This window comes from Aphelocoma coerulescens, chromosome 8 (assembly GCF_041296385.1).
Source record: "Aphelocoma coerulescens isolate FSJ_1873_10779 chromosome 8, UR_Acoe_1.0, whole genome shotgun sequence".
Classification (NCBI taxonomy): Eukaryota; Metazoa; Chordata; class Aves; order Passeriformes; family Corvidae; genus Aphelocoma; species Aphelocoma coerulescens.
Window position 1 is genome coordinate 12494103 of NC_091022.1, and position 18875 is coordinate 12512977.

An 18875-nucleotide genomic window follows, 5' to 3' on the forward strand; every position below is an offset into this window, starting at 1 on the left:
ATGAAGTAGAAATTTGACTGAGAGTTGGAGACAGCAACTAAATTGTTCATGTCTCATGTAACTACAGAGGGCCCCAGAGCTACTGACCAACATGGCAAGTAATTTCTAGTGTTCTGAGAAATATTCTGGTTTTAGTCAAAAATATTCTGTACACTTGCCCAGTTATATACTGGGATTTTGGTAGTTTTCAGAGTTACATTTAGGTCCCAAATAGCTCAATCAGTATTTTTTTTAGGACCCTAAATAGAAATTGCAACTATTAACATACAACTCCTCAGAGAATTTTCAAAGGAATTAGTAAAATTTGTTTTCTTTCTTAAATCAGAAGAATTAAACAGAAACATGAATCAGTAAGAAAAAGTCTTCATTATTTATGGATAGAGCCTTTATTTTTCACAATCAGATATGACTTATGGTTTACATCATAGTACTGCTGAAATGCATGAGAAGTGAAAGCAGACACCATGTGGTCTCTGCTGAGTGGATGGGAAGCAGAAGCAGTTTGGGGGTGACAAAATGCAGAGCCATGGTGGTGAGGTCAGGATCATCCCTGCTGCATGGGCTATTGTATCTGTGCACGTCTTGAAATCATGAAACCATTTTCTCTGGTTCCTCTACCTTGTTCCATCAGCCTTATTTCCCTGAAGAAGAGCTTTTTAATAGAATGAGGGGACACTGTGTGAAGTTATGAAGTCATGTCTAAGAGAGGTTGCTGGAATTTGTGGGTGCCTGGGGAAGGTGCACAAGTACATTCATACAAGGACGTGCAGACACATTCAGGGGGTTGATGAATGACAGCTGATACTTGTTTGCTTAACAGCTGGGACCTTCTTTTCTAGCTTCATCACCAGTGGCAAAGTGTTTCATACATGTGCCATGTAGTATAAACACCAGATTGCCTCCCTGCCTGCCAAATTCCCAGGACACTGGTGCCTGTGAAGTTGCTCTGAGTGCACTGAGCAAACGTGATGGCATTTGCTATGTTAGCTTTGTTCATGGGGCGTGAACATGCTGAAACAAGAGTGGTGCATTAACAGCTCAGTGTCACAGTGAGGTTGCCACTGTTAGCATGATCTCACACCCTGCAGAAAGCAACACTGATCTCAATAGCACTTAAAAGCCCATCCTAATTAATGAGGATGTTAACCTCCTCCTTGGAGGATGGCTGAAGGCCACCAGGACTCCTTCTCATGAGATGACCACATCTAGTAGGAAGGAAAGAAAAACAATTGCTAAATTTTCAATTTTGTGGCTATTAAGAGCTTCTGCATATTTGGTAGTTAAGCCACTTATATCATAGATTTACTTCATGTTTCCCACTGATCCATTTCCTGCAACTGCCAGATCAGGAGACTATGACCACACTGAGGTCTTCTGACTGCATAAACTGTTTTTTGATTTGCATTTTTTTGTAGCTCTTTAACCTCAGTGGCCTTCCAGGATTGCCTCTTGCCATTCTTGTATTAGTTCCCAAAAGTCTTGCTTTTGCACATCTTTTCTGCCATTTTCTCCAAGGTAAATATTTGTCAGCAGTTCCTACTTTTGTAGAGAGTTATTATATGTTATATGCAATTGTACTCTTGTAGGTAGAATTACATCCCCTTTTCACTTCAACACTGCTTTATACTCCTGGGCTACCTGGCAATCCAAAAAAAGTCATTATCAGAATTAAGAGCTAATCCACAAATCCTTTTGTGTTTTCTCTTTTGTGAAATGCCTCTTGACAATAAAGTTGAATTCACATCATAATTTAAGTTTAAAATACCAAAGAGGTGTTCCTAAAATTAAAATGGCTGTTGGAAAACATATTCTCTTCCAATAATTCCCAGCAGTAGAAATCTGAAAGTAAGAAAAAAGAGGAAGGGGGAAAGCTGGAAATCTGTAGCAGTAGAAGCAAAGGATGCACAGCAGAAGTTTGCACTCTTTCCATTTTGTTGTGCTAACACTTCTGATTTGAATAGTTAATTGCTCTTGTACCTTTAACCCTTTGCAACCATTGCTTTTAGGTGCCTGTTGCAATGGGGAAAATCTATTGCTTAGTATAAAATGAGTGAGTGAAATATTTTATTGCCTTTTATTACTGGGCTCTTTCTATACATAAAAAGTTATACAAGTTACCTTGCTTAAAAATCTCTCACAGTGACTTCTCAAGTTTAGCAGCAACTTCTAAAATGTGACTATGTCCCTATGATACCTGCTTTCTGAACAAGGCTCCTGCAGTATAGACATCAAGTTATTGACTTTGAGGGGAAGCTGGTAAGATGGGAACATTTTCAGTCTGTTATTCTTGTACAGCTAGAAAGAGCAAGAACATGAGCTGAACATTGGTCAGAGATGTTAAGTCAAAAAAATTAGTAATGCTCTAGCTTACACCCAGTGAAATCATACAGTCTTGTCTTGAGGTGCACAAAGTTTTTCCACAGATTATTTTAGGTCCAGGAATCGTAATATGTTTTCAGGCCAGATTTAAAGGTTTTACACTGGGATGGTGAGGGTGAATGTAGGTATAGCCCCAGGTACCAGACTTTATCTTATATTTATAATAATCTGGAGGAAAAAAAACCCCAGTAAAAATAAATCCCCTTATTTTTAAGATAGCAAACAGAAAAAATCAGAAAACCCCCCCACCTATTTCATATTATCGTGTTCTGGATTCCTGTTTTATTGTAAACCACTATTTTTAAATAGGCAATATATATGACAGTTTTCCATAGAGATGTCAGTGGCTGCATGTGTGAGTGATCTGTAAGAGAAATCTGTGTTTAGTGTTTGGTTGAACTCTTAGATCTTGGTAAGTTGTCTTCAATTTGTGAGCTTGTCTTCCATCTGTGTAGTGCATGGAGACAGACAGCAGCCTACGGAGCCAAATGGGAATTTCACTGCTGTGAGGACTCCCTGACATGCTGATTCTTGCACTGCCTCGTTGGCAAGACTGTGAAGAAGATACATGACCAACGTAAGAGAAAACAGATTATGACATGCATTGGGCTGTAAGTGACATAGTTTGCATAAGTTCTGAGTGAGTTTAAAAAAAAAAAAATCCCAAAATAGGAAGACATAACTGTCTCTTACATAGCTTCTTGCTTTATGATGCACATTTAGCTCAGCTGAGGAACAGGCATACAGCAGCGAAACTTCTCACTGTAGACCTGGTTTATCATCTCAGACTCTCCACAAAGGACAACTTGGAAGTAGAGACACATTTGTGCATATGTTTACAGGTCGCAGACTGCTTTCTTCTCAGGTATGTTTTACAGGAATTATGGCACAATTAACAGAATTGATATGTTTTCCTTTCGGACATTTCATGTTCTTAATTAAATGGGGTACTTTTAGAGTAACTAAATTGCTTCTTCAGCATAATTGTAATGTTTAGGGATAGCCAAGACTTATAAAGGTTTTTGAATGCAGAAGTACCTATTTTGTTGACTGTTTTTCTTTTACTAGTGCTGTAGGTTGGTTTTGACATCATGGAACAGAAGTTATTACTCGGTTTGGTCCAACAGCTGATGTAAAATGCAGGGTTTATGAAAGTTCTTCTTTTCTGTGTGTGCTTAGGAAAGCAGTGGGGAAAGAGGGAGTGATGGGGGGATCACAAACCTGTGTACACCCATTTTTATACCATTTTTACCCAGAAAAAGTCTTTTACTGCCTTGGAAAATCAAATAATTATACTGGGTTTGAACATATAAAGTGTCCATTGCAGCACAGATAGAGATTACTTGTGAGCAGTGCACACTAGATGGCTAAAAAAAGCAAACCTGTGTAAGCTGACGTAAATACAGTTAACAATGGTTCATATTTTGAATGAAAAAATTTCAGAGGTCTGCAGACTCCCTGGACTAGTCTGTTGCCTGGGAAACTGCACTTCATAAATTAGGATAAGGGGAAGATGTGGTTATTAGATATGTATTTTTTATAATTCTTGCTCTAATTTTCACAATAACCATCCAAGCCAGGACTATGCAATGGTCTTGATCAGCCTTTTCATATTTGTACGGCACTGATAATAAGGTTGGGACATTTTATTGTAAGCAATGCATGGTTGCATAGGAGGTTAAATATTAAGCAAAAAATAGGTTTTTTCCAAGTCTATCAACATATGTGTTGTAGATATAAAATCTCTTCCTCTTGTTATTGATGACTTGCTGTGCCTGCCTTATATGCAGAATGGACTGCCAGAGGAATGGTTGAATCCCTTCCTCCCAAACCTGGCATAATTGAAAAAGCCAAGAGAGAATAAGGATTGTCTGAACTCTTATAGCTCTAATAATTTCTTATCCTGTAGGTATCCCCTCTTTTCTTAGTACTTGTACTTTTCAAGAGCATGAGCTTAAATTTTTATAAGGGAGATATAGAAAGATTTACTTAATATGTGGTAAAGCACATAGCATCGACTTTTGAAATTGTTAAAATAGAACACTTGGACTGGCCACTCCAGACACTGAAGCTTGATTTGCATACTTTTTCAAATGGGAGTTTGAAATATACCAAGAGCATAAGAGTATAAGTGCATCATTTTTAACCTCTTCTGAAAAGAAGAAGAAAACAGGATCATGCTAAAATACTAAACAGTGCCTCCTGCTTTGGCTACCTAATACAACCAAACCAAATTGGTTTTGCAACCGCCATCTCCTTAGGAGAAACTAAGTGGAACCTGGTTTTCATTGAGAGAATGGAGAAAATTGAGGGGACTATTCATCTTGCTTGAAACTAGATACTCATAGAGAGATGTTGAAAGCTCAAGTCAAAATGAGTTTCAGAGAACTTCTTCCTTCTGCAAGTGCCTCATGAGGTACTTCTAAAATATAACTAAGAATGTCTTCTACAAGAGCAGCCGTGCTGCTGTTTGGACAACAATTGCAGCACATGCTCCCAGTCACCATTTCCAGGTCTGGTCCTCCAAGGAGAGCTGTGCATGATCAGACCAGCTCTTCATCTCTGCCGTCCCTTTCTTGGCTTTGGCACATGGCTGCTGGCACTCTGGGTTTCCTTGCACCTGGGATAGATCCCTCAGAGGCCACACCTACCTGCTTGGTTGTGACATTCTGTCTTGTGCTGAGCACTGGCTTTGCTCTCTGCCCTCTCAAGAGAGCTGCAGGTTGCCCAAAAGCTATTTTTTGGGTCTGGTCTCTCCACACCTCATCTTGCTGGGCTTTTGCTTTTAGAAGCAAAACAAATTCTTTGGCTCATAAGGAAATATCTTTAAAACTGAGTCTTGACATTTGGTTTGGAATGGCAGGAAGAAAAACTGTAGTTTTTATATCACTGCATGTGCAGCAGGAGTCCTACTCCAACAAGTTTATATGAAGAAACTCACTGAAAAACTAATGGCTTTTCTTGTAGTAAATCCATTCTTTTCCTGGGGTTAAGAAATTCAGTAACTGTGAGCACTGATCTCTCTGTCAGGGTTTTCCAGACATGGTCTCTCCATAAGTGTCAAGATGCTATTGGAGAATGAATGCTTCAGTCCATAGTAAAGATTATTTTCCAAGTCAAATGAAATTGTGGAATTGAGGAGTTGACATTGGCATAATCCCCAAACTGTCACACTTGTGTACAAAAACTAATAACATAGGACATACTGCAGTCTCCTGGACTGGCAGAGTTTATTTTTAACTCTGTAACTGAGGTAAGTTAGGGAAATTTGGTATTCATTGCCACTTAGCTTCCTCCTCAACTCCCTGGTGATAAAGATCTATTTCTCTTGGTTGTTATTGTGCTATATTTACTTACATTCTCTATAGATACTCTTTACTATATTTTTTTCTAAAACCATATTTTTTTTCTTCATTCAGGAAAGTTATGTTATAAAAATCAAGAGACTCTATTTTGCTAAATAAGTGTTGAACCTGGACTGTTCTTTCAGGTCCTACCAGTGTCATAGAGTGTTCCCCCCAAGAACATTTACTAATGTGACTAATCTGTTACATATAGTTTATTCTGTCATGTTTTCTCCGTGGGAAAATTCTATCAACATTGCAATGCTTTTCTGTGACAAGATGCTGCTTATGTTTGTGAGGGTTTGTTATTTATGGGTATGTTAGGAAAGGTTGCTTGGAGAAGAGAGCTGGCTTTTGCTTCTTCTGTTGCTCTGGAATTTCATTTCACTTCAGGACTATTATTATCCTCTGAGGAACCTCACTGCTACTCCAGTAATCTTTGTTACTGAGCATAATTGCTGACATCACCAAATACAGTTTGTTCTTTTACAGATACTTTCAAAATGTGTTTTAAGATGATGGTCCAATGGGTGTTTTCAAGATAAAATCTGGCAACTTTTGGATAGTTTGGTGTTTCTGTAGATCTTTGCTGTAACACCATCCACAATAGCTTGGGGACAATAATAAGTTAAGTTACTTAGTTGAAGTGGCTTCAGCAAACTCCAGATAAATCAGTGTAATCCTTTGAATATGTCAAAACCATTAGTGAGAAGTTCCACATTAAGTTTGACTTCAGGTGCCATGTTTGGTTTTGAAACCTGTATTCTAGCTTTTGAGACAGTTATGTTACAAATTTTCCTCATCTTTGATGATAACACATAAAACAAAACAGTTTCTTGCTTTAACAAAAAAAAAAAGGTTCTTTAGAGATAAATGTGACTCAAATATTGGCAGTTTCATAAGCCACAAGTTGTAGGCAGCTTTCTTGTTCACAGTATCATTCCTTTTAAACATGATCTCTATTTATGATGAATTTCAGAACTCCTTTAAAGCTCCATTTTCTAGTACCATGATATTTTCTCTTAACCCTTTGTAACTGTGCATCTCTGGACTGGAATAGACATTATTCTACCTTGTTTAATCTCTTTTTATTGAATTACTAATTCTATGATGTGTTTATGATGGGGCAGGCGTCTCTAGGAAATTTTTTTCTTGGAAAAATGCAATATATTGTGTTTCTAAAGAGTAAGATTTGAAGGCCCGAGGAAAAAACCACCTCATAAATGATTACTAGGAGCACACGTAGAGTAGCCATAGTGCTGTGAGTTGGCCATGCTTTTGGGGAAATGAAAAATTTAACAAGAAAATATACTGAAGGAGAATACAGGAATATCTTGTGTCTCCTAAATTCTGAATGAAAAAGGTAAACACCTTATTAAAAAACCCAGTAGATCTATCAGCCAGCTGAATTGCTTTCTGGAAACACATTAATTCTGGGCTATGTAAGCAGTGGTTATTAGTGTTCATAGTCAGTTTTATCCAAGAGATGTGTTCTCCAGCAGGTCTGTACCAATAAAACTCTGCCTTAACTAGGTTTTACATTTTGCTTATACATGTCCCACCTGCTTGGAGTGTCTCAGCTCTTGTTCCTAAAATGATTATCAGAATACCCTGTTTTTCACCTCTGTTTTTTTGGAGTATCATAATTTATTCCTTAAAGAAGCAAGGGTTGAATCTACCTCAATCTCAGTCAGGGTCAAACCTTAGCATGCACTTAATTGAAAACTCATTTATTATCTTGATTTAATTGTAGAAATGGAACAATGGAATAATACATTCTATTCACTCTTCTAAATAATTCAAGTGACTTTATTCAGATTCCTAAGAAGTGACTGTCAGCATTGTGGGATTTGAAATAGCAAGTATTGCTTTATGCTTAACAAAACACGGATAACTGACAGCCCCTTCAAACAGGGAATGGTTCATTTTGTGATGCAAAACAGATAGCTTGGTTGGGAATAATATTGTGTATCTATATTCAGGATTAAATCCCAGGCAGAAAGCACAGGCAGATGAAAAAAAATCATATTGCTAGTCTCCTTTTTTTCCTGCAGTAAAACTGAATATCTCACAGACCTCAGGAGAGTAAGGCAAGTGGCTGGTTAATGCATTGGCTGTGTTTGACGTACCTTATAACTATTTTTGAACTTCCAGCTCCCTTTTTTAAACATGAGCAGATTGTGATGAAATAGCTTTCCCCAGTAAGAATCTTGTGATAGGAGATGTACATGTTAGAGAACAGTGTACCTTCAACATTGGTAAGCAATATTTCTGACATCATTGATAACCAAAATGCTCAAGAGCTAGGCAGTCTTCTTCAGCAAAGACTGCCTTCATCACTTTAATCATTATAGGAAAGGCTTGGTTTCAAGGGGTTTGTTTTTTAATTTATTTGTTTAAAGTTTGACACGCAAATTTTGAGAAGCTGAAATTTGCATTCTTGTGGTCTGTGGAGCTAACTCTGGTAGCCAAAGCAATCAGGTGGTGCTTAGGAGCCTATTAGTCCAGCTCTTTGCTATTGTGCTGTGTCACAATGGTGAGTCCTTCAGTAGCTGCCATTTGTAAACCTGCCAGCATCTTAGTGCATGAAACGTCAGGAAAACATTTCTGGGGATGCTGCCAAAGGGAACGGCTCCGTGCGCTTGGCCCTTTTCCTCCTCTCGGGATGGCGCTTTCTGGGATCGGGGCTGGAGATCAGCCCGAGAGACACACGTGGATCTCTGCCAGCCAGGGATGGAGGCACACATGGAGGGCAGATGGGTGCCTAGCAGCATTTTGCCCGTCATCCTTCTGGGCTGCCACGCTCATTATCCAACTGATCCAGCAACCACTTAACATATGAACCCTCCTAAAAGGAACTGCTAAACTGATAGGTTGGGTGAACTCCCACTGCCATTACACAGAAAATGCTTTGAAAAACATTTCAGAGCCCCAATGAGTTAAAAAGCAATTTATGCATTTTGAAATCTGTATTGAAAGGGAATATGATATTTTTATATTCTTTGGGTGAAAACTTATGCTTAAAGAGATGTTTCAACTTTAAACAGGCAGGAGGAGAGCAGGTGGCAGCTTTGGGTGCCTGGGCACAGCTCCTCTTGGTGGTGGGAAGTCTTTTGCTGGCAGGTGAAGAGGCTTCTGCCTTGAGCTGTCCCAGAGGTGCTCCCGGTTCACTGCGGTTGGTCACATTAAGGTTTGCTTGGTTTAAAGTGTAATTATTCAAAGCCACAGTCAAATACAAACCCTTCAATCAACTGTTTTATTAGATTGCAGAAACCCAAAGTTCATAGAACCACAGAATAATTTACAGTGGAAGGGTCTCTGGAGGTCACCTGATTCATTTTCTAGTCAGATTCTGAATATCTCCAAAGATGGATATTTCACAATGCCTCAGGTCTTTTCCATTGCTTACCTTATTGTGAAAATTTTATTTAAACCACAGGTGCATTACCACAAAGGTGCAGCATTCCCATATTTATCTGTTCTTATGCCCTTCTCTGTCAGGCAAAGCAGGAAAGCTAATAGGGGGTAAAGGAGCCTTGAAATGTGACTTTAATCTGGACTGAGGAGGATATTAGATCTTATATCAGTACAGATTATTTCTTATTTCATATAGTTCCCTAATAGTCTTTTGAATTTTCCTGTTAAACCGCTGAAAGTGAATCTCTAATAGCTGCATCAAGATTCTTAAATACTCCATGAAAAAAATCAAAATCTACTCTTCATTGGAGGGGAAAAAAGAAAGGGTAGTTCGGGGGGGGGGGGGTGTGTGTCACACCTCTTAGAAAAAACATACAAAATCCTTCAAGGCTCTTGCTTGTGAGTGACTTTTGTCTGTTTTGGCTGATGGTCTTAACTTCTTTTCCTACTTTTGTATCCAGTCCCTAAGGAAACTTCACAGTAACTGTGATCCTGGACATACTGTGCTTAATAGCTAAAATAGAGAATAGTAAAACCCTGATGAGAATGTAGAGTAAAATCTGTGTAATCACTCATACAAAGGACACTTTTACTTTTATGAACTGCATTTCTGTGAGGACACAGAATTCAAGGGAAAGCTTTAATGTACTTTTTGTGTTCAGAGGAGGAAAAACTCACTTCTTGCAAGTATCCAATCCTGTCCTCTCATTCATTGATACTGCTACCCAACTCTGTTATGTTCAACGGTTTTCCTTCTTCCACCTGTCCATATTTTCTGGTCTCCCTCCTGTCTCTACCTGTCTATGTTATTTGGGCAGCAGCAGGGAGAAGTCCCAACTCGTGCATGTATGCCCCTGACGAAGCACCATGTTCAAATGCTGGCATCTGTGGCACAGGTTTACAATCACTGCATCAATTTGGTGTCTCAATTTAAATGATTTATCTTTGCTCTTGGCTTGCTGCAAGCTTTTTCATGAGCTGTAAGGAAAGCTGATTTTATATATGTGATTTTTAGCAAGTGACTCAGCTTGTTACTCATGTCATCTGGAGGAAATGGGACAAGAACTGAGAAGTAGCGTGGTGGGTACCAGGGTATGTGCAGGACCTGGAGATGTCCCAAAGGATTGCCATGGTGGGGGTGGCTGGAGACCTCAATCCCTCTTCCCTGTGGCACCAGAGCCACATCTGAGATCTATGAACAGGCTGATGAGAACTACTCTGTTGGGAAGGATCAGTTGCTGCAGATTTTAGAAAGGATGCAGTTTGAGATACTTAAAAGTCTACCATGGAATCAAATCCCCAGGGAACAATCCATTTTTAGTATATCAAAATAAGTATATTTTGCTTATATAATCAATCCTAGGATGATAAATACTTTGTCATCCATTCCAGGCAATTTACTTCAGTGGTTGACATCAAATAGATATTCTATGGTCAATATAATTTTCATGTCACACCTTTAGCTGCAGTTGCACCTACTTTTTAAAATTTATTAAAAGTTATGGTTGTTTTCCTTTTTATTTGAACTCTGCAACTTTTTTTTTTCTGATTAAAAAGTATATTGTTGAGACTAACCTGAAGTTATGTAAATCAATAATGCTACACAGAAAAGGAGAACAAATTGTACCTCTTATTTGCATAATGGACAAGATCTGAAATGAATTCCTCAGGTTAATGAGTGTCCTCCGGGTTGTTTGTGAGAATATACAGCCTTCTGTGACACCAGTGTGTTGCTGATTGAAAAGTACTGCTCAGTGTCAAAGAAAAGTAGTGAAAAAAATCAGGAGCAAGCAGGTTAGGGGACTCCAGCATACTAAGCTTTTGGCTTTAGTGCATTGATTTTTGGATGCCCGCATTGAGCTCCACCATAAGCTGAGGATACAAATTCAGATTTACCCTTGCTTTGAGGTTCAAACTCAGCCTAATCTCACCTGGGGTTTTGGCTAAAATGCAGCTGAGTTCCCAAGTTTCGGTCACGCTGACATAAGGTTGTCTTTGTCTTTCTCAGAAAGAGAACAGTGCTCCCCAGAGGGAAGGGAACACGAACACCCTGTGCAGGGTTATGCAGCTCGGTTAACTTAGAAGAGTCTGAATCTTAGATGAGACAATCATGGGGCCAAAAATTGCTAGAAGCAGGCAGTTACAACTGCATTAAAATGTCTCATATTTCCTATTCTGTTTCTGCTCCATTACCTTTATCCTCTTATTCCAGGCAGTTAGCTTCCTCCTGCTCCTATTAGCTTGCTGTGAAATGGTAACATGGCTGGAGGAGCACAGGATACTGCCATAGGTGGTCATTCCTGTATGGAGAGGAGAAAGGATAGGAGGAACCTTGCTTTGGCCAGAGTGCTCTGCAAATGGAATTGCTTTTGGAAGCTTGTAGTGTGACTGCAATTGGAGATGCGTTTATGTAGATGGCAAGAGGGGATTCAAACCAGAAGGGAGGGCATATTACCTTCCTACCCAGTGCAAAATTTTCTATTCCAAACAGGAGGAAGCTGGTGCTACTCAAAGTTCAATTGAGAATAAACAAAACAAGCATTTTGTTCTTAAGCCTGGCTGATAATAAACTATAGTAAGTGAATTTTACCTTAACTATGCACCATGGAAAGGTGATAAACTACTGAAGAAGGGCTTCTACAAAAATTAAATTGCACATTAGTACATTTCATGTAACGTGACAGAATTGACTCTGCAGATCAACCACTGCACGATGACTCTTGCTTTTCCCCCTGTTTAATATGTACCTTGAATATTGCAGCATAAGAGATGATCTCCTTTAGAGGGCTGTTCTGAAGAAGGGAAAGTTCAATGGTCAAACGACGAAGGTGTTTTCCAATTTACAGTACAGCCTCTTGTGGAGATTGGGGCCACTCTTGCTTCTTTGTGCCTCAGGACTTGAGTTGGAAAGGCATATTCTGTATACAGAATATTGCTGCAGCCTGGTTCCTGTCACTGGTGCCCTGATATGAACCTCTCATCAGTGCAGAAAGTTTTTGGGAGTTCAGAAGCAGACAGGATTTTTCATCTGCTGAAACATTTCCTTGTTGGGAAATAGGACTTGCTATACTGGGAGTCAGCAGGTGTATCATGCCAGTTTATGAGGTTTGTGCTGTTTTTCTATACAGGCAGAATATTAAATAATCATTTTCTCATATAGAGAGAATATTTGTTTATTTAATTTACTGTACACACACACACAGTTACATCTCTGGGTTTCTTTTTTAATGTTTTATATGGCCTTTTTTGCTGTATAACAGCCTTCTTCAAACTCTTGCATCTTACCTATGATCTATAAAGCTAAGAATTATGGAAAAATTCCCAGGGATTTGTAGACTTCTGAAAATTGAATCCTACTGTAGAAATGTAGTGAATTAAATTGCCCCAATGCTTGTGGTTTTAAGAGTGTGTGAGCCTTCATTCTACACAAGGAAGAAAAAAGAAGACACATTAAGTAAGGAGAAATTGTGCAAGAACCCAGCAGAGCGGCTGTGCTTTACCTATCATTCTTCAAAAGATGTTTGATCCTTAGATAAAACATTTGTTAATACTTTCAAGATTTCAACATAACATCTTTAAAGATTTTCTCTTTTTCTACAGTAAATACTTAATAATATGTCATAATTTTACCTAAGTGTTAAACTTCTTTCAATATCTGGAGCTAACTATTCACCCTAGGCATTCAATAACAACAGTGTAACACAGAAATCCTGAATCAGGGAGCAAGAGGAAGAAATAAGGCTGGAGGAAATGAGTTGAATGTTTAGAATAATTTCAGATTAGATTTAACTTTCTGACTCTCTGCTAGCAACATGAAAAAGATAATCTTTTTATGTCATTGATAGGCAAATTGTGGGAAATGCTGAATGCAGGGCACAGAAACTAATTAAAAAAAAGAATTAAAATATGAAAATGTTCTTTCAGATATAAAATCATTTGATTGGATAAACTAAGGTTCTGGAAGCCTTATTCTCTCTCTCTCCTTTTTTTTTTTTTTTTAATCAGTTTGCAGGAAATGGAGCAAAGCAGAGCAAACAGAAAAGAGTGGCAGGGTGTTAATTGCGACCTGATAATTAAAGCGAGGCATAGTCAAGGAACAGATAATCCTCCCAGCTTTCAGCATGAAAATGATGATGGGCAGCATCTCTGGATGCTCAGCGCTGTTTTGATAACCCTGGGAAGCTGCTGCAGGGAGGGCCTCAGTGACACAAAAGTCTGTGTCTCAGAACACACATTACCAGGTGGGGAGTTTCATAAAACTGATTTTTTAATTGATCTTCCTTTTTCCATCTCTGCCTTGGTGTCTGGGCTGTTGATGGGTAGGAAATGGAAGGGATGAGCTCCCTTGGTGATAAAAAGCGTGGGCGAGCAGGCGACGGTTGCAGGGTAATGGCAAAAGTGCCTTGTGCCAGTCACAGATGAGTACTGAGAGATTAAATAGATTAAATGAAAATAAATGTAAGCTAATTGAATTCAGTGATATAGGAGAAGAAATCAGAGGAGTATAAAATTAGGCTTAAGATGGGCATTATTATTTTACTTTTTGTCAGCTCTCTTTTTGGCTTGCCAGGATGAGGAGCTTTTTGAGTCAGAAGTGAAAACAAAACAAGGACAGTCTGAAGGAAAACAAACTATTTACATGTTTTGTTCTTACAACAAAGGAGTTTAGCGGAAGATTTGCATTGTTTTAGAAAAATTGTACTTTGACACCATCTTAGACTGAAGTTGCTTGGATTCTCTAAATTTTTTTTGTTTTAAGTAAGATGACCTAAAACTTGAGTGTCTTAGTGGCTTGTAAAAGTCTCTCTTTTCAAGTTAAAGTCTCTCTTTTTAAGTTAAAATGTTCAGAAATGTGATGAACTCTGTGACAACACAATTGTGATTCATTTTCTAGATTTTGTTGTGGGCTCACAGAGGTGGGGGTTAAACTCCCCTTCTTCCCACACTTCAAGCACATGTGTTTTATGGAAGAACATAAATTTGTCAACTCATGAGTTTATTATATCCAGTCAGCAAGATGGACCACTAAACTTAAGGGACAGTACAGAAAATAAAACAGACATGAAGGCCTGAAGAGCATAATGGGGAAAATGGAAGTTTTAAAATAGTCATGGCAAATTGAAAGCCAAGCTGTAAGTATGTGTTGTGTTTTTCTGGGCCTGGTATTTAAGAGAAGAACTGTGAACTTGAAGCAGAGGATGAAGGATTTGATTTGAATATGAATGTCTGGCAGGGTCTTAGCAGCATGAAAGGGATAATTTTAGCAGCAGCTTTTGAATAGGGTGGTTGGATACAAGCTGAGATATAAGTAGGCTACACAGGCTACAGCTAAGATCAGGGATGAGGTAAGAATAAACCACGAAAGGCAGGTGAAATTCACCTGCGTGCAAAAAAAGTCTTGTAGAAGCATGCATGACTTTCAGTCATACCTACATCCTGTTTTGTAAATTTTATTGGAATAAGTGTTTGGGTGGCAAATAGAAATTTCCCTCAGGCAGCCAGGCTATATTTTATGGTATCCATTTACATGCACAATACCCTGAGGGGTTTGGTGAGGATCTGAAACATAGGGAAGGTTATCAGGGTAGGGGTTCTGTTGAGGCCTCTCACCAGGTGAAGGAAGGTGATTTGTAGTAAAGATAAACTTGAGTATGTGGGGTCAGAGGTTATGGCAGGGTACCCAAGAGAAGAGGAAAATACATCCAAAATTGTCTAGATCCAAAGACAGACTTAAAACAAAGATTTTGAAATTCTTTTTTCACATCTGAAAGCTTGTGCTGAAACAAATGCAATGATTAGTGAACAAACCAAAACAATATGAAGTGTCTAGCACTTTTTTATCTTTTCTAACAAATGCTTTTGCAACTCTTCAGTGATTAATTTTTTCAGAGAAAAACATACAATTAAAGTTTAGTAGGCATAGATGAACACTGAAAAAGGCATGCACTGTAAAAGACTTCAATACTGTTTCCAGCCAAACCATTTGGCAGATGAAATACTTTTCTCTACTGCTTCAAAACTTTCTGTCAGAGGCACTTCACTTTTCTTGCTACACAGAAATGTTTATTATCTTTGATTTGAAAACAAACAAAAGCCTTTTGTTCCCTTTCAGGTCTTACTTTCATTGAAGAACATTTAAACATCTGACATTGGCTTTAGCAGAGGAAGGAATGAACTCTTTTCAACCTCAGTTGGAACACTTGTACTTGTTTAGTAGTTGGTATAGTGATTTCCAGTATCCAAGGCCTTACTTTACAGGTAGAGGAATCCATAAAATCCCACCATATGTTATAGAATGATTTTTATATTTATTAAACAAGTAACCATGGATAATTGTTTTTTTTTTTTTGACTGATGAGACTCTGGTATTAAACTGATCAAAAATGAGAGAGGCTAAGTTAATTTATACAGTAATGCAATGAAATTAACATTTTTGGTGTAGGACTGTATTCTGTGCATTTAAGAATATTCCCTGTAAATATCAATGACCATAAAAGGTTCTTTTTCTCTCCTCTTCAGTATTCCAGCCAACATTACTTAATTCTTTTTCATGAAGCTCTTTGAAATCGAATGTGATTGTTCCTCTACCTTGTAATATTACTTTATTGACTATTATGCCATACACTTATCACATAATTTACACGTCTCATAAAATGCTTTGGTTTGGAAAGGACCATCTGGTTCCAGTCCCCCTGCCATGGGCAGGGACACCTTCCACTAAACCAGTTTGTTAAGACCTACATCCAACCTGGCCCTGAACACTGCCAGGGAAGGGGCAGCTTCTCTGGGCAACCTGTGCCAGTGCTTTGACACCCTCACAGTAAAGAATTTCTTCCTAATATCTACTAGAAATCTGCCCTCTTTCAGTTTAAAGCCATTCCCTCTTGTCCTAGCACTGCCTACCCTTGTAAAAAGCCCCTCTTATAAGGTCCCCCTTTAGGTACTCAAAGGGTCTCTAAGGTCTCTCCAGAGCCTTCTCTTCTCCAGGCTGAACAGCCCCAGCTCTCTCAGCCTGTTTTTGTAGGAGAGGTGCTCCAGACCTCTGAGGATCTTTGTGGCCTCCTCTGGAGTTGTTCCAACGGGTCCATATTCTTCTCTGCACTGCAGACCCCAGGGCTGGACACACCAGAGCTGAGCAGAGGGGCATAATCCCCTCCCCACTCTGCTGCCCACACTGCTTTCGATGCAGCCCAGGGTGCTTTGGTTTTCTGGGCTGCAAGCTCACATTGCTGGGTGTGTTCAGCGTCTCAACCCCAAAGCTGTCCTCCCCAGGGAGAAATGTAAAATGTCCACAAATTTCAATTACATTGTGGCAACATATTTCATTCTTAAAGTTAGATATGCTTTCAGTGTAAAGTGGAAGGAATGGGAAGACAATTTAGAAGTACCAGTCCTATTAGAATGTACCTCCAACAAATACACTTGTAACTCAGTAGAATAACATTTTTCCCCAAAAAAATAATGAGATCTGGTTTGAAATTTCTGGCTAAAATTAAATTTCAGTAAGTAAACAGGGAACAAAAAATAAGTCTAACTTGCAACTTTCCTCCCCCATTGTTTTTAAAAGCACAAATAAATTTTTCATTCAGAATTTTGGTAATTTTTAGGATGAGAAATTTGGAGAGCTTTCACTGATCAGCAAATATGTGAGCTATTTCAAAACCTGCAAATGTGTTTGTAAGTTCTGTAAATAGGAACAATTGAATGCTGAGCTGTAACAAAAAGCTGGCCAGGATTTTAAGTGCCAAGTGTTTAGGAATCTTTCCCTTAAAGTGTAAAAATATAGCGTTATCAAAGCCAAAAAATTTTGAAAATTATTAAGAATATTCTCCACTCCCCCTTCATGTTTTTGTTGTCTTCCAGTCTGATGCATCCAAAAACACAAGCAAGAGAAATCACCATTTCTTGAAATGTTTTTACACATGTTGTGATGGCAGTACTGTCGTGTGGCACAATCAACTGGTAGTGAAACTTCCAAAGTCTCCTCATCTCAAATGGTTATTAAAATATATTAGAAATTATAAACTTAATATCACAGCCTTGGAGAAAGCAAAGCTGTCACATACAGATGCAGGCTAGAGATTTCTTTATCCTTGAGGTGGCTACTAATTCCTGGTTTGCACTAGGAAGCAAATAATTTTCTTATGCTCTATTATTCTCATTAGAAATCATTTAGCTAGACAAAATATATGTCTATATATTGTTCTTTTATGTGGTCCTTAAAATAAAATATGACTGTTTTTTCATGATATTTTCAGTAAGAAGCATGTTATGACTTTTATGCTGTGTGTCAGGTATTAGTGGAGGAGAGATGGAGCTGAGGTGATGTTTGCTATATCTCAGTATAGCAGAAGTTTTGATTTCACTGATAAAGTAACTGCAGTGTCAGCTAAATGGGCTTACAGCTAGTTGGTTCAGGTCAAATGCACTGTAACTATCAGCAGTCTGAATCCCAAAGAAAGAGGAAAATAAAGCCTTAAAGCATCAGTAGCCTGTGGCTGAAGCACCTTTTCTCTAGTTTTAGTCCTTAAGAACACATATAAGAAACTGATGGATACAGAGGCTTCCCTGAACTTTCTTATGGAATAGAGCAGGCTCAAGAAAAGATTCTTCAAATAGATTGATAGAACATGGCTCTATTTTCCTAGAAATTTTGCTGATTGAACACTGTTATTATTTATACATGAATGAAACCTGAGAGTTAGTTAAATTTGGGGGTTTTCTTGATTTACATCACCATAGATAAAGAACAAACTAAATTCATTGTCCAACTTGTCCTTTAAACCTTGTATTGCTAAGTTCAATAGAGTGCTTTCTGTATACATGAATTTTTGACTATTGGAGAAAATATTGAAAACTTGAAATTTCCTTGGAAGAGTGTAGTCTCTGATTTCTGATGATAGAGTCAAACTCCTCCTATCTTTAAGGTTAAGCAAAATATTTGCAAGGATATTAATTGTCCTTTGAGAATCTAAAGGGCAGAGAGACTGAAAAACATTGAAAAATGGGAAGAGTTAAGAAATAAATTTAATTCAAACTGTTTCTGGAGTTGTATATGTATTAAATTTACTTTTGTTTTATTTCTTAAAACTTTTGGATGATCTATTTAATCTGTTGGAGCTAACCAATATTACCACTTTTAGCCTTTTTGGTGCAAAAGTGATAAGGAGGAAATAATAAAGACAAGGAATGAGGGATCTTGTAGGCAGAGTAAAGAGAGATGGAATTAAAGCCACTTGCTTTCCTGATGTTCATTTGTTCCCATCTTTCTTCCTGTCAGAACGTGCTTGTATGCAGACATCAGGACAGTAAGTCTCATACGAGTCAGATCTGGCTACAGTTCCCCATACTTGGCTTTAGAGTCTGTCAAGTGTCCTTGACAGCTTTTAGAAACTTTAAATAATTGTGAAGGAAAATTGAACCATCAGTCATCAATATGAAATAAGAATGCTTCATTTTTGCTGCACATTGGCCTATAGGTTTTGGAGCCAGATGTTTTTTATGTGTGCTTTGTTTGACTTATGGAGATATTCAACTGAATAAGGAAAATCCATACCACAACCTAGAAAGAAGTTTTCCTATTACACTCTTTGTTTTGCAATTAGCTTTCATAGATTTTTGTTGCAGGAAGCTCACTCACACAGCCTAGTTTAGAAAGTGCGTGCTTGTCATGTTTAGACAACAAGGTTTAAGTTATTACAGAGATGGGCAGTAGTATAAATCTTCTGGCAGTGA

The 18875-nt window shown here is 38.3% G+C and overlaps 1 long non-coding RNA gene across 5 annotated transcripts in view; it reads left to right on the forward strand.

Moving 5' to 3' along the window:
- LOC138114290 (uncharacterized) overlaps positions 1-18875 on the forward strand; it is a 113058-nt gene that overhangs the window by 70556 nt on the left and 23627 nt on the right. For 2 of the 5 annotated variants that reach the window (XR_011152571.1, XR_011152570.1), the window contains exons 3-4: positions 2835-2956; positions 3103-3244. The exons of 1 other annotated variant lie outside the window; for it this stretch is intronic. This is a non-coding gene — a long non-coding RNA (uncharacterized lncRNA). Of the gene's footprint in view, positions 1-2834; positions 2991-3102; positions 3245-13145; positions 13382-14034; positions 14171-18875 lie in introns of those variants that run through there. 2 more of the 5 variants (XR_011152573.1, XR_011152572.1) reach the window with 2 other exon arrangements.